This window comes from Pimephales promelas, chromosome 13 (assembly GCF_988280905.1).
Source record: "Pimephales promelas chromosome 13, fPimPro1.hap1.1, whole genome shotgun sequence".
NCBI classification, from domain to species: Eukaryota; Metazoa; Chordata; class Actinopteri; order Cypriniformes; family Leuciscidae; genus Pimephales; species Pimephales promelas.
Window position 1 is genome coordinate 25570043 of NC_142781.1, and position 7698 is coordinate 25577740.

Genomic DNA, 7698 nt, shown 5'->3' on the forward strand with positions numbered 1-7698 from the left:
CGAAATTTTGAGTTTCTCTGATCTTCTTGAAACTCTGGATTCTGATAGAGGGCCATGGGACTTAGACCTGAGTGCAAAAATGGAGGGTCTAGACCTTTCCAGAGATGAGATATTGGCTGTGTCTGAAACCGCGTACTTCCCTACTATATAGTATGGGAAAAAGAGTAGGCGAGCGAAAAGTATGTACGAATCATAAATGAGTAGGCGAGAATTACCTAGGTGACGTATTATCGCGAGATTCGGACGTACGCATACCTAAAGTGCGTCCGAATATGCCTACTGTCCTACTATATAGTATGCGAAAACAGTACGTAAAAGAAGCAGTACGTCTGAAACATCAGTATTCATAAAAGAGTAGGCGAGAAGTTCCCGGATGATCTGCTTTCGCCCAGATTTTTGAGTGTTCATCCGATGGATACTCTTCTATCCCAGGAGGCCACGGGAGAGCATCGGAGAGCATACGTCATTATCAACATTGCTGAGATCAGCAAATTTTTCACATTTTTCAAATGTGAGTAAACACGGTTCCTTGTGTTTAAATTGTATGTGTTAAACTACTATAGAGTAAACGTTTTAACTGTTGAAGGTCTAAAGGAGTTAAATCTTAAGTTGTAGTTTATTTGAATTATTGTAAATTCAAGTATAGAAATTACAACACTTTTCTGATTCTTGATTTCTGTGCATTTGCTGCAGAGCTTTTGTGGTGGAGCAGGACCTGCAAGGAAAGATGATGGCAGCATTTGTTTTAGGGATTTTACTCAAATATAAAGTAAGGTTATTTTTAATACATAAATCAAATGACACTGTGTGTTAAAATGACTTCTTTTGTATAATGTTTGTGCATTTTTGTAGGATTTGAAATGTCTGCAGACTGGTGTGAGCACTGAGGATGAGGAGCCTAGAGCTGCATCCTTGAAGTGGTGCCATGGATGAGACCCTCTATCGCTCCACCTGCCCTTACGAGACCCTCCATCTCTCCACCTGCCCTTATGAGACCCTCCATCTCTCCACCTGCCCTAATGAGTCCCTCCATCTCTCCACCTGCCTTTACGAGACCCTCTATCTCTCCACCTCCCCTTATTGCCTCAGATTGTGAAGCGCAGCAACAAGCTCCGGTACGAAGGCACAGTCCCCTGTGGTGAATTCATCAGAATAATGCCGCAGAATGGGAACCGCTGTGTTGAGTCGGCAGTAGGATGTGGTGTTCAGCGCCTGTAAATACATGCTTGTAGTTTGAATAAAGCTTTGTTTCATGTGTTGTTGACTTGTATGCATTTGTTTATTGTGATGGTTACTTTTATTTGTTCTTTTAATCATTTATTCATTTTTCTTATTGTTGTCAGTATATAAAATATAATTATTTAATTAATGTATCCGTTAATTCATCGATTGACTGACAATTGACCTTTCGCCGACCCCTCCCACAAAATGGCCATTGTCCAATCACACATCATAGCAACCGTTACTGTGTGAGCTGTTCCGTCAAACAGTAAGCGGTGCGCCCACGGCGTTAGTAAATCGGACACATGATACCCCGAGAGATTGTCTGGAGAAGTTGTGTTTTTTCCCTTTCCAAAGCCCAAAACACAACGCGAGCGGTGCCTAAGATGTATTAAACAGTGTGGACGCCCCAATTCCAGTTAAATGTGTCGAACATGGTTAACTCGTCTCGCGTGCAGCGTGCGTGCGACTGAGATTAGTTAAAGAAGCACGGAGAAAGCAGATCAAGAGGATCCACAAAGGACTTACTGTACATTTTCTAAAGGGTTGTTGTTAACATACCATGATATTCTCTGGGAAAATGAGCAGCAGTCAGCTAAGTTAGCAGTGCAGCACCGTAGACTACAGTTTAGAGGACGTTCGCAACGGGGAAAGCATGAAGCTTACATGACAACATCAGTTCATATATCAATATCGTAACGAATAGAAATAACCTTAAATAACGTATGGTTCTCTGCCTCTTTCCGTCTCTTATGCATAACGTTAGTTACTTTTTAAACACGAAAATCGCATTCAGCATGAGCATGACACGCAATCGGTTGCGGTGGTAATAAACAACCTGCTTGTTAAAGCGAACGTGCTACTCCTGTATCGGAGGCAAAATGAATAAATATGCAGCGCAAGTTATATATATATTCGAACTCCAAACAATTAGCCACTGAACCAGTTTATAAAATCTTCAAGGCTGTGCTGGTTGCATTTGAGGTAACTTAGCATGGTCATGGGGTTTTTCTGATTTTTTCTTGAGACTGGTAAGCATTAGCATCAATAGTAGTCGTGTCTCATTCATTTCTTAATTTTATATTTGGAATAAATCCCTCCACCGCATACCGTAACCCCTTTTGCTTCGATCTTGCTTGATATCGCGGAGGTATTGCTCCAAAAAAGGTCACTGACACGCACGGGAATACCCTTTGCCGTCATGGCAATCTGTCGCGCTGCCCGTGTTTGACCATTTGTTTGACGGAGGTAGCAGCAGTAACTAAGGGGGGCGGGGCTCGGCGAAAGGCTAATTGAGATGTTTCACTGCATTTATCAATATAAATGTATTCATGCGTAACTGTCATATGACAAAACAAATTACATTTTGCTTGTTATATTAAATTATATTTTTAGTATATAAAAAGTTATATAATTAAGTATTGGTCAGCATTTAATATTATTATTTTGTTTAAGTTTTGGGGTGGGTTAACAATGCAATTCATTCTGAGGTAATATTAATTTTTAAGGAGTGATACTTTCATTTTTTGAGTATAAAATCAACAGTTATCTCCAAAAGAGATCTTCGAGCAGCTGCCCGTCTCCTTTATGCAGACATTACAAACACAGAGGAAAATTGTTCTAGGTGGTGCTGTCGAGTCACTGATGTTATGAAGTGTTAGTGCACCTGTCGCTCATATATTTTAAACTTATAAACTTATTACATAAAAGATCATGGAAAGATACCATAACAGTCATAATGACAAAACAGAAAACATAAAGATCATTGGTTTGTGTACATCATAATATGACATCATAATATAATATTTATACACAGGAAAAAGGAACAATAAAAAGGCTAAATATCTTTAAATAGTTATTCATAATACATTAAAAATGTTGTTTTGTTGTTATAAGTCTGAGGGATGAAACGAGGTAAATTCATCAAGAAAAGGAGGAAAACTTAACCCTCTGATGGTCTTCAAAAAAAGTAACAATTCTGGTCTTCGGGGTCTACTGGACCCCAGACAATATTATTTAATTTTGTAACAGAATAGTATAATTTTTTTTTTTAACAAATATAATTTTACTCTGTTTATTAATGTTTTTACTCAACATTTGTGTAGTTTTTGGAGGATTTATGATTTTTATTTATTTATTTCTATAAATAAATAAATAAATATTTATTTAAATAGGATTTTTACAAAAAAAAAAACAGCATTTTATGGTAAATATACTTTATAAAAGACCCAGATTTCTAACTTTCATTCATGGGGATACCATGGATAATTTTATAAGGTTGAATGTAAGATTTTTACCAAATTTTTGGAAAAAAACAGGTTAAAATTTGTAATAAGTCACTTTATCCACTAGATGGCTATAGAGCTCCACTAGGCCTATAATAAACTATTTGAATTACTGAAAGATATAGTTTCTAAAGTTGGATTCAGTTTGATTCATATCTAAATATTATAAAATCACAATTATAACAAAAATAAAATACTTTTTGTCAAAGTTTAGCATTTGTTTTTGTACTGAAAAAACAACATTTTTTCCTATAATGTTACATTATGATTAGAATCAAACCTGAACATGTCACAAAGATAAATGTTAGAATCTTAAGATTTGATCATTTATTTCAACTGAACAGCAATAACAAATTAGCAAATAAAGCAGTAAAAATAAAATATTTGTAAAAAAAAAAAAAAAGTAAATTGGGAAGAAAATCGAACAACTAGGAACAATAGTTTGGAACAATAGAACAATAGTTGGTCTCATCTAATTTATCTTTTTTATAGCCTTACAAATGTATTCCTGTGTGTGTGTGTGTGTGTGTGTGCACATTTTCAATGTGTCTTAGTGTTACCAGTTTATTTTTGCGGTCGTTCTGCATTTTAGAGTATTTTATTTTACAAATGATAAGCGAACAGGTTTTATAGTCTGTATGTATTCCTGTATATTGTATTCCTCTATATGTGTGTGTTTGTGTGTGTGTGCATGTGTGTGAGCATGATAATTTTGGATTGTGGATGTTTTTTGCATTGTTGGAGTGTACCACTTAATTTCTGTCATTTCTGTCTGTGTTCTGCATTATTTCTGATTTTGATGATGAATTTTGTCTATTTTGAGTCCAATGATAAATAAATATTTATTTATTAATTTATAGATATTTAAAAGATATCATAAATCTTCCAAAAACTGCACAAATGTTGAGTAAAAACATTAATAAATTGTAAAGTAATATTTGTATATATATATAAAAAACTATTGTTCTGTTACAAAATTAAATGTTATTTTTTGGGGTCCAATGGACCCCGAAGACCACGAGTGTGACTATTTTTGTCCATTTTAATTTTTTTTTTTTTGCAGATCTAGACAGTGTTGAGAGCCGTAGGAAGTTTCATACCATTTGGAAAAAGAGAACATTTTTTTTAATTCAAGCAAAAGTCATTTGGGGTCCAGCAGACCCCGAAGACCATCAGAGGAGAAACTTTTTGGGTATAAAATAAAGAAATTAACAACATATATTCAAGAGGTGACGATTTGGGGGTTTCTTAATAAAAAAAAATATCGTTATAAGAATAACACTGTGGGTCACATTAGTAGGGTTTAAAATATAACAACTTAAATCAACCTTAAAGGCAACTGTTTCTTCAAACAATAGAACAACAAAATGAGCAAGTTTCATCAATGTCAAGATATTTATAGATAGAATTAAACGTGTCGTTGTTAATTTCTTTTAAGTTGTTGCGCTTGTGATATGATAACGCGTCATAGTAGGTCACATGATAACGTCAACATGGCAGATGTCCGGTTCTCATTCATACTCAACGAGATTTGGCTATAAAGTACCTACTCTTTTAGCGCTCGTTGAGTAAGTACTTATTGAAATTAAGTACCTACTCATTGAGTATGTGGTTTTGGACGCAGCCATTGAGATATGTATAATGGCATACATGCTACGTGGGATCTCAATATCTCAGCTCTTGAAGGGTCTAGAGTCTCCATTTTTGCACTCATTTCTAAGTCCCATGGCCCTCTATCAGAATCCAGAGTTTCAAGAAGATTGGAGAAACTTATTTTTCGCACCAAAAAAAAAAAGACGGGGGTACCACTGTCGTTTTTTTTTTTTCGGGTCGAATTTTTGAGTTTCGATATCTCAGCTGTGGAAGGGTCTAGAGCCTCCATTTTTGCACTCAGGTCTAAGTCTCATGGCCCTCTATCAGAATCCAGAGCTTTGAGAAGATTGGAGAAACTTAATTTTTCTCCCGAAAAAAAAAAACGTAAGGGGTACCACTGTCGTTTTTTTTTTCGGGCCGAATTTTTGAGTTTCGATATCTCAGCTCTGGAAGGGTCTAGAGCCTCCATTTTTGCACTCAGGTCTAAGTCTCATGGCCCTTTATCAGAATCCAGAGTTTTGAGAAGATTGGAGAAACTTAATTTTTTGCCCGAAAAAAAACCCGTAAGGGGTACCACTGTCGTTTTTTTTTCGGGTTGAATTTTTGAGTTTCGATATCTCAGCTCTGGAAGGGTCTAGAGCCTCCATTTTTGCACTCAGGTCAAAGTCTCGTGGCCCTCTATCATAATCCTGAGTTTTGAGAAGATTGGAGAAACTGAATTTTTCGCCCAAAAATGAAAAAAAAAACGAAAGGGGTTACACTGTCGTTTTTTTTTTCGGGTCGCAATTTTGAGTTTCTATATCTCAGCTCTGGAAGGGTCTGGGGCCTCCATTTTTGCACTCAGGTCAAAGTCTCGTGGCCCTCTATCAGAATCCAGAGTTTTGAGAAGATTGGAGAAACTTAATTTTTCGCCCAAAAATGAAAAAAACGAAAGGGGTAACACTGTCGTTTTTTTTTTCGGGTCGAAATTTTGAATTTTGATATCTCACCTCTGGAAGGGTGCAGATCATCCATTTTTGCACTCAGGTCAAAGTCTCACAGCCCTCTATCAGAATCCAGAGTTTTGAGAAGATTGGAGAAACTTAATTTTTCGCCCAAAAATGAAAAAAAAAACCGAAAGGGGTAACACTGTCGTTTTTTTTTTCGGGTCGAAATTTTGAATTTCGATATCTCAACTCTGGAAGGGTCTAGAGCCTCCATTTTTGCACTCAGGTCAAAGTCTCATGGCCCTCTATCAGAATCCAGAGTTTTGAGAATATTGGAGAAACTTAATTTTTCGCCAAAAAATGAAAAAAATCGAAAGGGGTAACACTGTCGTTTTTTTTTCGGGTCGAAATTTTGAATTTTGATATCTCACCTCTGGAAGGGTCTAGATCATCCATTTTTGCACTCAGGTCAAAGTCTCACAGCCCTCTATCATAATCCAGAGTTTTGAGAAGATTGGAGAAACTTAATTTTTCGCCCAAAAATGAAAAAAACGAAAGGGGTAACACTGTCGTTTTTTTTTTCGGGTCGAAATTTTGAATTTTGATATCTCACCTCTGGAAGGGTCTAGATCATCCATTTTTGCACTCAGGTCAAAGTCTCACAGCCCTCTATCAGAATCCAGAGTTTTGAGAAGATTGGAGAAACTTAATTTTTCGCCCAAAAATGAAAAAAAAAAAACGAAAGGGGTAACACTGTCGTTTTTTTTTTCGGGTCGAAATTTTGAATTTCGATATCTCAACTCTGGAAGGGTCTAGAGCCTCCATTTTTGCACTCAGGTCAAAGTCTCATGGCCCTCTATCAGAATCCAGAGTTTTGAGAATATTGGAGAAACTTAATTTTTAGCCAAAAAATGAAAAAAAATGAAAGGGGTAACACTGTCGTTTTTTTTTGGGTCGAAATTTTGAATTTTGATATCTCAGCTCTGGAAGGGTCTAGATCATCCATTTTTGCACTCAGGTCAAAGTCTCACAGCCCTCTATCAGAATCCAGAGTTTTGAGAAGATTGGAGAAACTTAATTTTTCGCCCAAAAATGAAAAAAACGAAAGGGGTAACACTGTCGTTTTTTTTTTTCGGGTCGAAATTTTGAAGTTTGATATCTCAGCTCGGGAAGGGTCTAGATCATCCATTTTTGCACTCAGGTCAAAGTCTCACAGCCCTCTATCATAATCCAGAGTTTTGAGAAAATTGGAGAAACTTAATTTTTCGCACAAAAATGAAAAAAACGAAAGGGGTAACACTGTCGTTTTTTTTTCGGGTTGAATTTTTGAGTTTCGATATCTCAGCTCTGGAAGGGTCTAGAGCCTCCATTTTTGCACTCAGGTCAAAGTCTCGTGGCCCTCTATCAGAATCCAGAGTTTTGAGAATATTGGAGAAACTTAATTTTTCGCCAAAAAATGAAAAAAAATGAAAGGGGTAACACTGTCGTTTTTTTTTGGGTCGAAATTTTGAATTTTGATATCTCAGCTCTGGAAGGGTCTAGATCATCCATTTTTGCACTCAGGTCAAAGTCTCATGGCCCTCTATCAGAATCCAGAGTTTTGAGAATATTGGAGAAACTTAATTTTTCGCCAAAAAATGAAAAAAAAATGAAAGGGGTAACACTGTCGTTTT

The 7698-nt window shown here is 36.3% G+C and overlaps 1 long non-coding RNA gene across 1 annotated transcript; it reads left to right on the plus strand.

Moving 5' to 3' along the window:
* Positions 1-62: 62 nt before the first annotated feature.
* On the plus strand, positions 63-3417 carry LOC148976854 (uncharacterized). Its single transcript, XR_016146051.1, has 2 exons — positions 63-769; positions 853-3417. It is a non-coding gene; the product is annotated as an uncharacterized LOC148976854 (long non-coding RNA).
* Positions 3418-7698: the final 4281 nt, after the last annotated feature.